Here is a 13,254-nt window from a genome sequence, read left to right on the forward strand (position 1 = left end):
TTGCAGGTCTTCATGGCCTGCTCTCTCTCTCCCTTACAGGTCTTCATGGCCTGCTCACTCTCTCCGTTCCAGGTCTTCAGGGCCTGCTCATTCCCTCTCTTGCAGGTCTTCATGGCCTTTATTCCCTGCCTTCTAGGTCTTCATGGCCTTTATTCCCTCCCTTCTAGGTCTTCACGGCCTGCTCAATCTCTCCCTTACGGATCTTCATGGCCTATTCATTTCCTCCCTTGTAGGTCTTCATGGCCTGATCCTTCTCCCATACAGGTCTTCATGGCCTGTTAATTCACTCTCTTGCAGGCCTTCAGGGCCTGCTCACTCCCTCCCTTGTAGGTCCTCATGGCCTGCTCACGCTCTCCATTCTAGGTCTTCAGGGACAGCTCATTCCCTCCCTTGCAGGTCTTCGTGGCCTGTTTTTTCCCTCCCTTGCAGGTCTTCAGGGCCTGCTCACTCTCCCCCTTACGGGTCTTCATGGCCTGTTCATTCTCTCCCTCGCAGGTCTTCATGGCCTGTTTATTCCCTCCCTTGCAGGTCTTCAGGGCCTGCTCACTCTCCCCCTTACGGGTCTTCATGGCCTGTTTATTCTCTCCCTTTCAGGTCTTCATGGCCAGCTCATTCTCTCCCTTGCAGGTCTTCATGGCCTGTTTATTCCCTCCCTTGCAGGTCTTCAGCGCCTGCTCACTCTCCCCCTTACGGGTCTTCATGGCCTGCTAACTCCATCCCTATCAGTTCGTCAGGGCCTGCTCACTCTGCCCCTCACAGATCTTCAAGGCCTGCTCACTCCTTCCCTTGCAGGTCTTCATGGCCTGCTTTCTCCCTCCCATGCAAATTTTATGGCCTCTTTATTCCCTGCCTTGTAGATATTCATGGCTTGCTGACTCCGTCCCTTGCAGGTCTTCAGGGCCTGCTCCCTCCCTCCCTCCCTCCCTCCATGGCAGTTCTTCATGGCCTGCTGTCTCCCTCCCTTTCAGGTCTTCAGGGCCTGCTCACTCCCTCCCTTGCAGGTCTCTAGGGCCTGCTTTCTCCCTCCCTTGCAGATTTTCATGATCTGTTTATTCCCTCCGTTGCTGGTCTTCATGGCTTGCTCATTCCCTCCCTTCCCGGACTTCAGGGCCAACTCATTCTATCCCCTTGCAGGTCTTTGTGGCCTGCTCACTCCATCCCCTGCCGGTCTTCAAGTCCAGTTCATTTCTTCCCTGGCAGGTCTTTAGGACCTGCTTTCTCTCTCCTTTGCAGATTTTCATGGCCTGTTTATTCCCTCCCTTGCAGGTCTTCAGGGCCTGCTCCCTCCCTCCCTTAGAGATCTTCAGAGCCTGGTAACTCCCTACCTTGCAGGTCTTCAGGGCCTGCTCACTCCCACCCTTGCAAGTCTTCAGGGCCTGCTCACTCCAACCCTTGCAAGTCTTCAGGGCCTTGCTCAATCCCTTACTTGAGGGCCTTCAGGGCCTGCTCACCTCCCTATCTAGCATGTCTTCAGTGTCAGCTCATTCGCTCCCCTGCAGGTGTTCATGGCCTGCTCCCTCCCTCCCTGACGGGTCTTTAGGGCCTGCTTTCTCCCTCTCTTGCAAATATCATCGCCTGTTTATTCCTTCCCTTGCAGATTCTCATGGCCTGCTCACACCCTCCCTTACAGGTCTTCAGGGCCTGCTCACTCTCCCCCTCGCAGGTCTTCATGGCCTGCCGTCTCCCTCCCTTTCAGGTCTTCAGGTGTCTCCCTTGCTTGCAAATCTTTATGGCCTGTTTATTCCCTCCCTTGCCGGTTGTCATACCTGGCTCATTCCCTCCCTTGCAGGTCTTCATGGCCTCCGCACTCCATCCCCTGCAGGTCTTCAAGGCCAGCTCATTCCCTCCCTTGCAGGTCTTCAGGGCCTGCTCACTCCCTTACAGATCTTCAGGGTCTGCTATATCCCTCCCTTGCAGGTCTTCAGGGCCTGCTTTCTCCCTCCCTTGGCCTTTTAATTCATGGCTTTCATGGCCTGTTGCTTCCTTTGTAGGTCTTCACGGCCATCTCCCTCCCTCCCTAGCAGTTTGTCAGGGCCTGCCCACTCCCTTCCTAGCAGGTTTTCAGGGCCAGCTCGTTCCATCCCCGCAGGTCTTCATGGCCTTCTCATTCCCTCCCTTGCAGGTCTTCATGGCCTGCTATCTCCCTCCCTTGAAGTCCTTCGGGGCCAGCTCCCTCCCTCCCTTGCAGGTCTTCATGGCCTGCTCATTCCCTCCCATTCAGGTCTTCATGGCCTGCTCCCTCCCTCCCTTGTAGGCCTTCAAGGCCAGATTATATCCTCCCTGGCAGGTCTTCATGGCCTGCTCCTTCCTTCCCTAGCAGTTTGTCAGGGCCTGCCCACTCCCTTCCTAGCAGGTTTTCAGGGCCAGCTCGTTCCATCCCCGCAGGTCTTCATGGCCTTCTCACTCCCTCCCTTGCAGGTCTTCATGGCCTGCTATCTCCCTCCCTTGAAGTCCTTCGGGGCCAGCTCCCTCCCTCCCTTGCAGGTCTTCATGGCCTGCTCATTCCCTCCCATTCAGGTCTTCATGGCCTGCTCCCTCCCTCCCTTGTAGGCCTTCAAGGCCAGATTATATCCTCCCTTGCAGGTCTTCATGGCCTGCTCCTTCCTTCCCTAGCAGTTTGTCAGGGCCTGCCCACTCCCTTCCTAGCAGGTTTTCAGGGCCAGCTCATTTCACCCCCTGCAGGTCTTCATGGCCTTCTCATTCCCTCCCTTCAGGTCTTCATGACTTGCTGTCTCCCTCCCTTGAAGGCCTTCAGGGCCTGCTCCCTCCCTCCCTAGTAGGTCTTCATGGCCTGCTGTCTCCCTCCCTGGCAGGTCTCCAGGACTTGCTCCCTCCCTCCGTCGCATGTGTTCAGGACATGCTCATTCCCTTCCTTGATGGCCTTCAGGGCCTGCTCACTCCCATCCTAGCAGGTCCTCATGGCCAGCTCTCTTCCCTCCCTTTCTGGTCTTCAGAGCCATCTCATTCCATCTCCTTGCAGGTCTTCAGGGCCTGCTCATTCCCTCCCTTGTAGGTCTTCATGGCCTGCTCCCTCCCTCCCTTACAGGTCTTCAAGGCCTGCTGTCTCCCTCCCTTGAAGGCCTTCAGGACCTGCTCCCTCCCTTGCAGGTCTTCAGGGCCTGCTTTCTCCCTCCCTTGCAGGTCCTCGGGGCCTGTTTTGTCCCTCCCTTGCAAATCTTCAGGGCCTGTTTATTCCCTCCCTTGTAGGTCTTCAAGGCCAGATGATAACCTCCCTTGCAGGTCTTCATGGCCTGCTCCCTCCCTCCCTAGCAGTTTGTCAGGGTTTGCCCACTCCCTTCCTAGCAGGTTTTCAGGGCCAGCTCATTCCATCCCCTGCAGGTCTTCAGGGCCCGCTCACTCCCTCCCATTCAGGTCTTCGAGGCCTTCTCCCTCCGTCCCTTGCAGGTCTTCAGGGCCTGCTGTCTCCCTCCCTTGCAGTTCTTCAAGACCTTCTCACTCCCTTCATTGCATGTCTTCAGAACCTGGTCATTCCCTACCTTGTAGGTCTTCATGGCCTGCTCCCTCCCTCTGGTTCTAGGTCTTCAGAGCCTGCTCCCTCCCTCCCTAACAGTTTGTCAGGGCCTGCACACCCCATCTCCCCCGATTAGACCGTAAGCCCGTCAAACGGCAGGGACTGTCTCTATCTGTTGCCGACTTGTTCATCCCAAGCGCTTAGTACAGTGCTCTGCACATAGTAAGCGCTCAATAAATACTATTGAATGAATCTCTAGTAGTTCTTTATGGCCTGCTCACTCCCTCCCTTTCAGGTCTTCAGGGCCAGTTCAATCCCTCCCCTTGCAGGTCTTCAGGACCTGCTTACTCCCTCCCTTGCAGGTCTTTATGGTCTGCTTATTCCCTCCCTTGCAGGTCTTAATGGCCTGCTCACTCCCTTCCTTTAAGGCCTTCAGGGACTGCCACTCCCTTCCTTGCAGGTCTTTAGAGGCTGCTCACATTCTCCCTTGCAGGTCTTCATGGCCTGTTTATTCCCTCCCTTACAGATTCTATGAGCCTGGTAACTCTCTCCCTTGCAAGTCTTCAGGGCCTGCTCAATCCCTCCCTTGCGGGTCTTTAGGGCCTGCTCCCTCCCTCCCTTGTGGATCTTCATAGCCTGCTCACTCTCCCCCTTACAGGTCTTCATGGCCTGTTTATTGCCTCCGCTGTAGGTCTTCATGGCCTGCTCACTCTCCCCCTTACAGGTCTTCATGGCCTTTTTATTCCCTCCCTTACCAGGTCTTCATGGCCTGCTCACGCTCTCCCATACAGGTCTCCATGGCCTGTTTATTCCCTCCCTGACAGATCCTATGAGCCTGCTCACTCCCTCCCTTGCGGGTCTTCAGGGCCTGCTCACTCTCTCCGTTACAGGTCTTCACAGCCTGTTTATTCTCTCCTTTGCAGGTCTTCATGGCCTGTTTATTCTCTCCCTTGCAGGTTTTCAGGGCCAGCTCATTCCCTCCCTTGCGGGTCTTCAGGGCCTGCTCACTCTCCCCCTTACAGGTCTTCATGGCCTGCTCATTTCCTCCCTTGCAGGTCTTCATGGCCTGCTCATTCCCTCCCTTGCAGGTCTTCAGGGCCTGCTCACTCCCTCCCTTGTGGGTCTTCATGGCCTGCTCGCTCTCCCCCTTAGAGGTCTTCATGGCCTGTTTATTCTCTCCCTTGTAGGTCTTCAGGGCCTGTTTATTCCCTCCCTTGCAGGTCTTCAGGGCCTGTTTATTCCCTCCCTTGCAGGTCTTCGTGGCCTGCTCACACTCTCCCATACAGGTCTTCATGGCCTGTTTATTCCCTCCCTTACAGATCCTATGAGCCTGCTCACTCTCTCCCTTGCAAGTCTTCAGGGCCCGCTCACTCTCTCCCTCGCAGGTCTTCAAGGCTTGCTCACTCCCTCCCTTACAGGTCTTCATGGCCTGCTCACTCCCTCCCTTGCAGGTCTTCAGGGACAGCTCATTTCCTCCCTTGCAGGTCTTCAGGGCCTGCTTCCTCCCTCCCTTGCGGGTCTTCATGGCCTGCTCACTCCCTCCCTTACAGATCTTCAGAGCCTGGTAACTCGCTCCCTTGCAGGTCTTCATGGCCTGTTGTTCTCTCCCTGCAGGTCTTCAGGGCCTGTTTATTCCCTCCCTTGCAAGACTTGAGAGCATGCTCATTCTCTCCCCTTGCAGGTCTTCAGGGCCTGTTTATTCCCTCCTTGCAGGTCTTCAGGGCCTGTTTATTCCCTCCCTTGCAGGTCTTCAGGGCCTGTTTATTCCCTCCCTTGCAGGTCTTCAGGGCCTGTTTATTCCCTCCTTGCAGGTCTTCAGGGCCATCTTATTTCCTCCCTTGCAGGTCTTCATGGCCTGCTCACTCTCCCTTGCAGGTCTTCATGACCTGCTCACTCCCTATCTGTAGGTCTTCGTGGCCTGCTCATTCCCTCCCTAAAGGTCTTCAGGGCCTGCTCACTCTCACCCTAACAGGTCTTCATGGCCTGTTTATTCTCTCCCTTGCCAGGTCTTCATGGCCTGCTCACTCTCCCCCTTACAGGTCTTCAAGGCCTGCCACCCCCTCCCTTGCAGGTCTTCAGGGCCTGCTCATACTCTCCCTTGCAGATCTTCATGGCCTGCTCACTCTCTCCCATACAGGTCTTTGTGGCCCATTTATTCCCTCCCTTACAGATCCTATGAGCTGCTCACTCCCTTGCAAGTCTTCAGGGCCTGCTCACTCCCTCCCTTGCGGGTCTTCAGGGCCTGCTCCCTCCCTCCCTTGTGGGTCTTCGGGGCCTGCTCACTCTTCCCCTTACAGGTCTTCAGGGCCTGTTTATTCCCTCCCTTGCAGGTCTTCAGGGCCTGCTCCCTCCCTCCCTTGCACATATTCATGGCCTGCTCAGGCTCTCCCATACAGGTCTTCATGGCCTGTTTATTCCCTCTCTTACAGATCCTATGAGCCTGCTCACTCTCTCCCTTACAGGTCTTCACAGCCTGTTTCTTCCCTCCCTTGCAGGTCTTCAGGGCCTGTCACTCTCCCCCTTACAGGTCTTCATGGCCTGCTCCCTCCCTCCCTTGCAGTTCTTCAGAGCCTGCTCCCTCCCTCCCTTGTAGGTCTTCAGGGCCTGCTTATTCCCTTCCTTGTTGGTCTTCAGGACCTGCTCATTCCCTCCTTTGCAGGTCTTTGTGATCTGTTTATTCCCTCCCTTGCAGGTCTTCAGGGCCGGCTAACTCCATCCCTATCAATTCCTCAGGACCTGTGCACTCTCCCACATTCAGATTCCCTCCCTTGCAGGTCTTCCTGGCCTGCTCACTACCTCCCAAGCATTTCTTCAGGGCCTGCTCACTCCCTTCCTTGACGGCCTTCGTGTCCTGCCACTCCCTCCCTTGCGGATCTTCTTGGCCTGCTATCACCCTCCCTAGCAGGTCTTCAGGACCTCCTCGCTCCCTCCCTCCCTTTCGGGTCTTCATGGCCTGTTCGCTCTCCCTCTTACAGGTCTTCATGGCCTGCTTTTTCCCTCCCTTGCAGGTCTTCATGGCCTGTTTATTCCCTCCCTTGCAGGTCTTCAGGGCCTGCCTATTCCCTCCCTTTTAGGTCTTCATGGCCTGTTTATTCCCTCCCTTGTAGGTCTTCATGGCCTGCTCCCTCCCTCCCTTGTAGGTCTTCAAGGCCAGATTATATCCTCCCTTGCAGGTCTTCATGGCCTTCTCCCTCCCTCCCTAGCAGTTTGTCAGGGCCTGCCCACTCCTTTCCTAGAAGGTTTTCAGGGCCAGCTCGTTCCATCCTCTGCAGGTCTTCAGGGCCGGCTCACTCCCTCCCATGCAGGTCTTCAGGACCTTCTCACCCCCTCTATTACATGTCTTCAGAGCCTGCTCATTCCCTACCTTGTAGATCTTCATGACCTGCTCCCTCCCTCCCTTCTAGGTCTAGGTCTTCATGGCCTGCTCCCTCCCTCCCTAGCAATCTGTCAGGGCCTGCACACCCCATCTCTAGTAGTTGTTTATGGCCTGCTAACTCCCTTTCAGATCTTCAGGGCCAGTTCAAGCTATCCCCTTGCAGGTCTTCAGTCCTCCTCACTCCATCCCCTGCAGGTGTTCAAGGCCAGCTCATTCCCTCCCTTGTAGGTTCAGGGCCTGCTCACTTCCTCCCTTGCAGGTCTTCATGGCCTGTTTTTTCCCCTCCCTTGCAGGTCTTCATGACCTACTCACTCTCCCTCTTACAGGTCTTCATGGCCTGTTTTTTTCCCTCCCTTGCAGGTCTTCAGGGCCTGCTCATTCCCTCCCTTGTAGCTCTTCGTGGCCTGTTTATTTCCTCCCTTGCAGGTCTTCAAGGCCTGCTCCCTCCCTCCCTGTAGGTCTTCATGGCCTGCTCACTCTCTCCCATACAGGTCTTCATGGCCTGTTTATTCCCTCCCTTACAGATCTTATGAGCCTGGTAACTCCCTTGCCAGGTCTTCATGGCCTCCTCACTCCCTCCCTTGCAGGTCTTCATGGCCTCCTCACTCCCTCCCCTCCCTTGCAGGTCTTCAGGGCCTGCTCACTCTCTCCCTTTCAGGTCATCATGACTTGCTCCCTCCCTCCCTAGTAGGTCTTCATGGCCTGCTGTCTCCCCCCCAGGCAGGTCTTGAGAGCCAACTCATTCTATCCCCTTGCAGGTCTTCATGACCTCCTCACTCCATTCCCTGCAGGCAGGTCTTCAAGGCCAGCTCATTCCCTCCCTCGCTGGTCTTCAGGACCTGCTCATTCCCTCCCTTGCAGATCTTCATGGTCTGCTGTCTCCCTCTCTTGCAGGTCTTCGTGGCCTGCCCTCTATCTCCCTCGGAATTCTTCAGGGCCTGTTCACTCCCTCCCTTGCTGGTCTTCAGGGCCTGCTCATTCCACCCCATATAACTCTTCAGGGACCGTCTACTCCGTACTTCCTGGTCTTCAGTACATTCATATTTATGTTTGTCCCCCGCTTTTTGACCCCAAGCTTTTGTGGCCTGGGCCTGTGTCTGTTTTATTGTGTTACTGTTCTTTCCCAAGAACTTAGGACCGGTGCTCTGCACACAGTAGGCACTCAGTCAATGCCAGTGATGGACTGACTGACTGCTCACTTCCTCCCTCCCCGCTCGCGGTGAGCTCACAGTCTAGAGAGAGCCGACAGTCCTCATTTAGGTCTTCCTGGCCTTTTTTTCCCCTTGTCTCACTCTTCAGGTCAGGTCTTCATAGTCTGTTGCAACCTCACATTTGGGGCTCTGTAGCCTTTTGGATTTCCCCTTTTAATCCCCCAATCTTCGGGATCTGTACAATTTCCCATTCTTATTCTTTAAGTGAGCCCTCCGTGGCCTGTTTGATTCTCCCGAATTATTCTCCCCATCGGGTCTTCATTGCCCACGTCAGTTTCCCATCTAACTCTCCTGATCGGGTGTTCGTGGCCTGATTAATTCTCCTCTTCAGGTTTTCCCAGTCTGATTCTTCCATTCAAGCCGGATGGCTTCCTTAAATTCTCCACTTCGGATCTTTGAGGGCCCGCTGAGTTTTCCCAATCAGGCCTTCGCGGCTAATTTATTTTTCTAGTCTCTCCCCCTCTGGTCTTTAGGGCCTTGAGAGAATAGAGAATATCGGAGGTGGAAAAGGAGAAACGGTTCAGACGCCATTTGAAAAATCTAGGGAAACTCTACCCCAAATCCTCTCCTGGTTTTCATGCCATGGACTGCTTGAGAAAGAGAATTTTTGAGGCCCCCAGGAGCAGAGCTCGACGGGCTCTCTCTGAAGAGTTTCCACCTTTATCGGCTGTTCCTGCCCTGTACTTCCCTCCCGGCGGGGAACAGAGTCGCCAAGCTCTTGGCCAGCGAGAGAGGTAAGGAAACGGGGGCTCCTGGGGGAGGCTGTGGTGGGGATTCCTTAGGATTCCAGTTTGGAAACGTGGGAGGCCCACCTCGGGCATAATGGGGCCACTTGCCGCGGGTGCAAGTGAGCGACGGATTATTGAATATCACTGAGACCTGTGCAAAAATCCCCACTTGGAATTCCAGTCTGGGGTTAGCTTGGCTGTCCTTCACCATCCGATTCCCCCATGCCGTTGAGAGTCAGGAATATTCCTCTTTGAGTGGACCGGAATATATTTTGTGTTTCCCTAGCCTGGACTGGCTCGGCGTAGCGCCTTGGAAACCCAGAGGACTAGAGAAGGCTTCTTTCTTCCCTCTCAGCTTCCTCTAGAGCCCCAGGGAGTTATTTTTGGATTGGTCTGTGTGCTTTAGTGCCATCGACTTCTCCCTCTTCCTTTCCTCAATGGAGTAATAATCATACGTGAAGCGCTTAGTATGTGCCAAGCACTGTTCTAAGCGCTGGGGTAGATACAAGGTGGTCAGGTTGGGCACAGTCCCTGTCCCACACGGGGCTCACACTCTGAACCCCCAATTTCCAGATGAGGTAACTGAAGCCCAGAGAAGTGGAACGACTTGCCCGGGGTCACACAGCAGACATGCGGCGGAGCCGGGATTAGAACCCTCTTGGTCTTCGAATGATTATCTCTCTTGCTTTTGGGCCTAGGTGGAGCGTCGGTTTTTAAGCTGCGAATATTTGGTGAGAGATGAAAGAGAAGTCGTTTACCGTTTAATAATTATAATTTTATAACCATTTTTTGCACATATCTCTCCGGTTTGACCTGGGTGGTGAGCAGCTGAAGTGAAATTCGGCCCTTTGACCGGGACCCGACCCCTTCAGTCAGTACCGTACCCACTAACAAAGTATTATGAGGGAGAAAAAGTGAGTAAAAATGCATGCCGATTCTAACTCATTGATTTTAACTTCCATTTCTCCGTGCGTGAGCACATTTGAAGAATCGGGCGGTATTTGCCGCTCCCCTGCGGAGCCGACGGGATCGAGGCAGGGTCCGTGCTTCGTCGGGACGTTCAACGGCCGGAGAAGAGGGGATGAGTGGAAGTGAGACACGTGCAACTACTTTTCAGGTAGGAGAAAATCAAGTAAATGGTTAGAAGGAAACTACTGTCCCCAAGCATCGCTGGTCTTTAGGGTCTTGAACTGTTGGAGGAGGAAAGAGAATATTTGAAGTGACTTGGCTTCATGCGAAACAAATGTGGGATCCTCAGAAAAACCTTCACTTTTGGTCTCTAAGGCCCCCCAGGGCTGGAGTGAGTAAAAGGTGAAAACTTTCCCGATCGGTCTCTCTGTCCAGGAGAGGACGGAAAATTTACCGAGGTCAAAGCGGATCGGTTCCCGGCAGAATCTGCGAAGGACAGTCTGTTTTGTGAGACATCCAGCCACGGTCTCTGTGCCTGTGGTTTTGGACAAGGTGATTGAATTCTTATGAAATCGCCGAGACAATATTCTGGTCCTTCTACAAGCACCCTGAGTCTCTAGGGCCTGGGCTTTCGTTAAAGAGGCGAGGATTTCTAAGATTTCCTCTTGCTGCTGTTTTTACAAATGATCAAAATTAGTATTTAGGCCTGGGTTTGGGAGAGAGTTGAGGGATCAAATGGCTATATTTCAAAGTGAAATATCTCCGACTGTCAAGCTTTGTATCGGGGTAGCAATTTAAAATGCAGATGACTCAGACAGGGTACTCGGATAAATCCTTCCCCTTCTCTCATAGTCACATTTGAACTAAAACAACAGACTCAGTGTTCAATGGAATGTTACATTTATCTCATTCAGTTAACTAAAAACTAAGTAATAATAATAGCGTTTAATACAGCCAGTTAGATTTCTGCAGTACTCTAGGTATTTTTTAAAAAGCCAGTGAAGCAGTTAAATAATGAACAAATTAAAGCCTCAGGTAGAAATAGAATCTTAAATGTAAAAAGTCGATAAAACAGTTAATAGTGAAAATCCGTCTTAGGTTTCGAAAGCAATAAAATAAAGATCACCACCGACAAAACACCCGACACCATTTTCCCCCGGACGTAGATGAAGTGGAATTTTTTGAAAGGAAACTTTACTACTCTCTGTGCATTCGGCCTACGAGGGATGGGAAGATTTACCTTTCCTTTTTCTCCCGTTACTGGCGAAAGTTATTCCAGCGAAGCTAACCCAGTTTGGTCCTCCGAGTTGGATCCCATAACGTCCAGCCCGGTTGGACGTCGTTCTTCTTTTAAGAATGGCGGTCCCCTGGAGGCCGAGCAGTGACCTGCCTGCCTTTAACCCGGCACGTTTAGAATCTTCTCCTAAGGGCGCAGAGCGTTTGGAGCTTCGCTGACGGGACACGTGGAGCACCCCGGCGAGCGCCAGGCCCCGGCGAGGCGGAGCAGCGAGCAGTCTCCCCGGAGACGGCAGAGCAGGCCGCCGGCGGTACCTGAGCAGAAGTACGGGGGACCGGGGGAGAAGGAGGTTTCCGGGAACGGGGGGGCTCTCGCGGTCGCCTCCGGATGGACGCGGGCAGGGGAGGGTGGAGCGGACGGAGCGTCTGAGCGTTTTCCCCCGCCGTGGCTCTTCCGCCTCAAGGTCCGTGGGGAGGATTTTCATTCCCTACGGGAGCGGAGAGTCCAGGTGGAGGCGGAGGAGAAGATCCGGGCGGATCAAGAGAGCGTCCCGGCCTCGTGCAGGCGTCTTGCGATCGGTGACTCGCCGACTCCCCCGCACACCCATAGTGCGGGTGGGGGGAAGCGGGACGGCACGGGGAGGGCCGCGGTGGGAGTCGGGGGGAAGACTGCCCCTCGGCCCCCTCTGTTCTTCCACTCTTGGCGGGGGGACGGTGGCGGGCAGGGTAAGGGAGAGGGGATCGGTGGGGTGGGATTTATGGTTCTCCTAACTCCCTTCTCATCTCTCTCTCCCTCTCTCCTTCTCTGCTCCTCCTCCCGTTCTGCTTCCCCACCCAAATCTTAGTTCCCACATCTCCCTCGTATTTTTAGACTCCGTCCCCCGCATCTACCCAGACCTAACTTCCCCGTCAGCCTGGAGGAAGCCATCCTGGGACACCCCCGCTCATCATCTCCGGACCCCCAGCCAAAGCAACTCCAGGCCAACACCTCGGGATTTCCTCCGGCGCCTGGGCTTATCCCCACCCCGACCAGCCCACCTCTCCCCTTCAGGCTAAAACTCCCTGGGAATGATAAATAAAAGATGTTAAATCCACCTCAAGCCTGTTTTCTCGTCGTTTGTGGGTTTCGCCTTTGCTCTCAGGGACTGGTTTGAAGACTTGGAACGGCGCCCGGAGCTTAGACCGGGGCTCGGCGCAGAGTAAGTGCTTAACAAGAATCGTGATGAGTGTATGAGTGGATGAATTTTGACAGCACTTAGGCTAAGCGTCGTGCTGTATGCTGGGGTCGATAAAGATGGATAAGGTGGGTCTGTCCCTTCCACCCTCGCGATCTATTGCCAATTTACAGGTGACGAAACTGGGGCCCAGAGAGGTTAAATAAGTTGCCCAGTGTCGCACGGCAGGCTAGAGACGGCTGGGATCAGAACCCAGATCTCCCGACTCCCGGCTCCGTGCTATTTGCACTAGGCCACGCTGCCTCGCCCCCGGCCCGGAATCGCTCATATTCCCCTCCGCTCCATGCTGTCGCTACCTAAAGCCCCCGGCCCGCTATGGAAAATGGAGAGGGTAAAAAAATGACAGCGATCGCCAGCCGCTAGACTGGCCGGATCGTCACGATCATGCTAATGATCACGGTACCTGTCAAACGCTTAGATGTGCCGAGCACCGATCCAAGTGCCGGGGTAGATACAAGTCGGTCGAGTTGGACGCGGTCCCCGGCCCACAGTGGGCTCACGCTCCTCGTCCCCGTTTTTTTTACAGGCGAGGGAAGCTTGGCCCACAGGAGGCGAGATGATTTGCCCACGGTCACCCGGCGGCGGAGCCGAGATCAGAACCACGACCTTCCGACTCCCAGGCCTGTGCTCTGTCCGCTGAGCGACGCTGCTCCTCTGCTTCATCTGACGTCCCGGAGTCCGGGAGGACACCTAGAGCAGAAGAAAGAAAGGCGAGTTCCGGTAGGGAGGCTGGCAGGAGCGTGAAGGGAAGATGGAGAGGCAAAAACAAGGCCTTTCTCTTAAAGAAAAACTTAGGAGAGAAGGCAAAGCGCTCTTGGGGAGAAGAAATCCTCCCGTGGAGGAAAAAAGAGCCCATTTCATTTACTCTGTCCCCGTAATGACCACTAATGGGTGTGGAGGGAACTTTATGCGATCAATCAATCAATCACTAGTAATAATAATGATAATAGTGGCATTGGTAAGCGCTCACTATGTGCCAAGCTGGGGTGGGCACGAGCAAATGGGGTTGGACGCAGTCCCTGTGAGTCGGTCAAATGGATTTACTGAGTGCTTAGTGTGTGCAGAGAGCGCTTGGGAGAAGGGCATT

This window comes from Ornithorhynchus anatinus, chromosome 15 (genome assembly GCF_004115215.2).
Source record: "Ornithorhynchus anatinus isolate Pmale09 chromosome 15, mOrnAna1.pri.v4, whole genome shotgun sequence".
In the NCBI taxonomy this organism is placed as follows: domain Eukaryota; kingdom Metazoa; phylum Chordata; class Mammalia; order Monotremata; family Ornithorhynchidae; genus Ornithorhynchus; species Ornithorhynchus anatinus.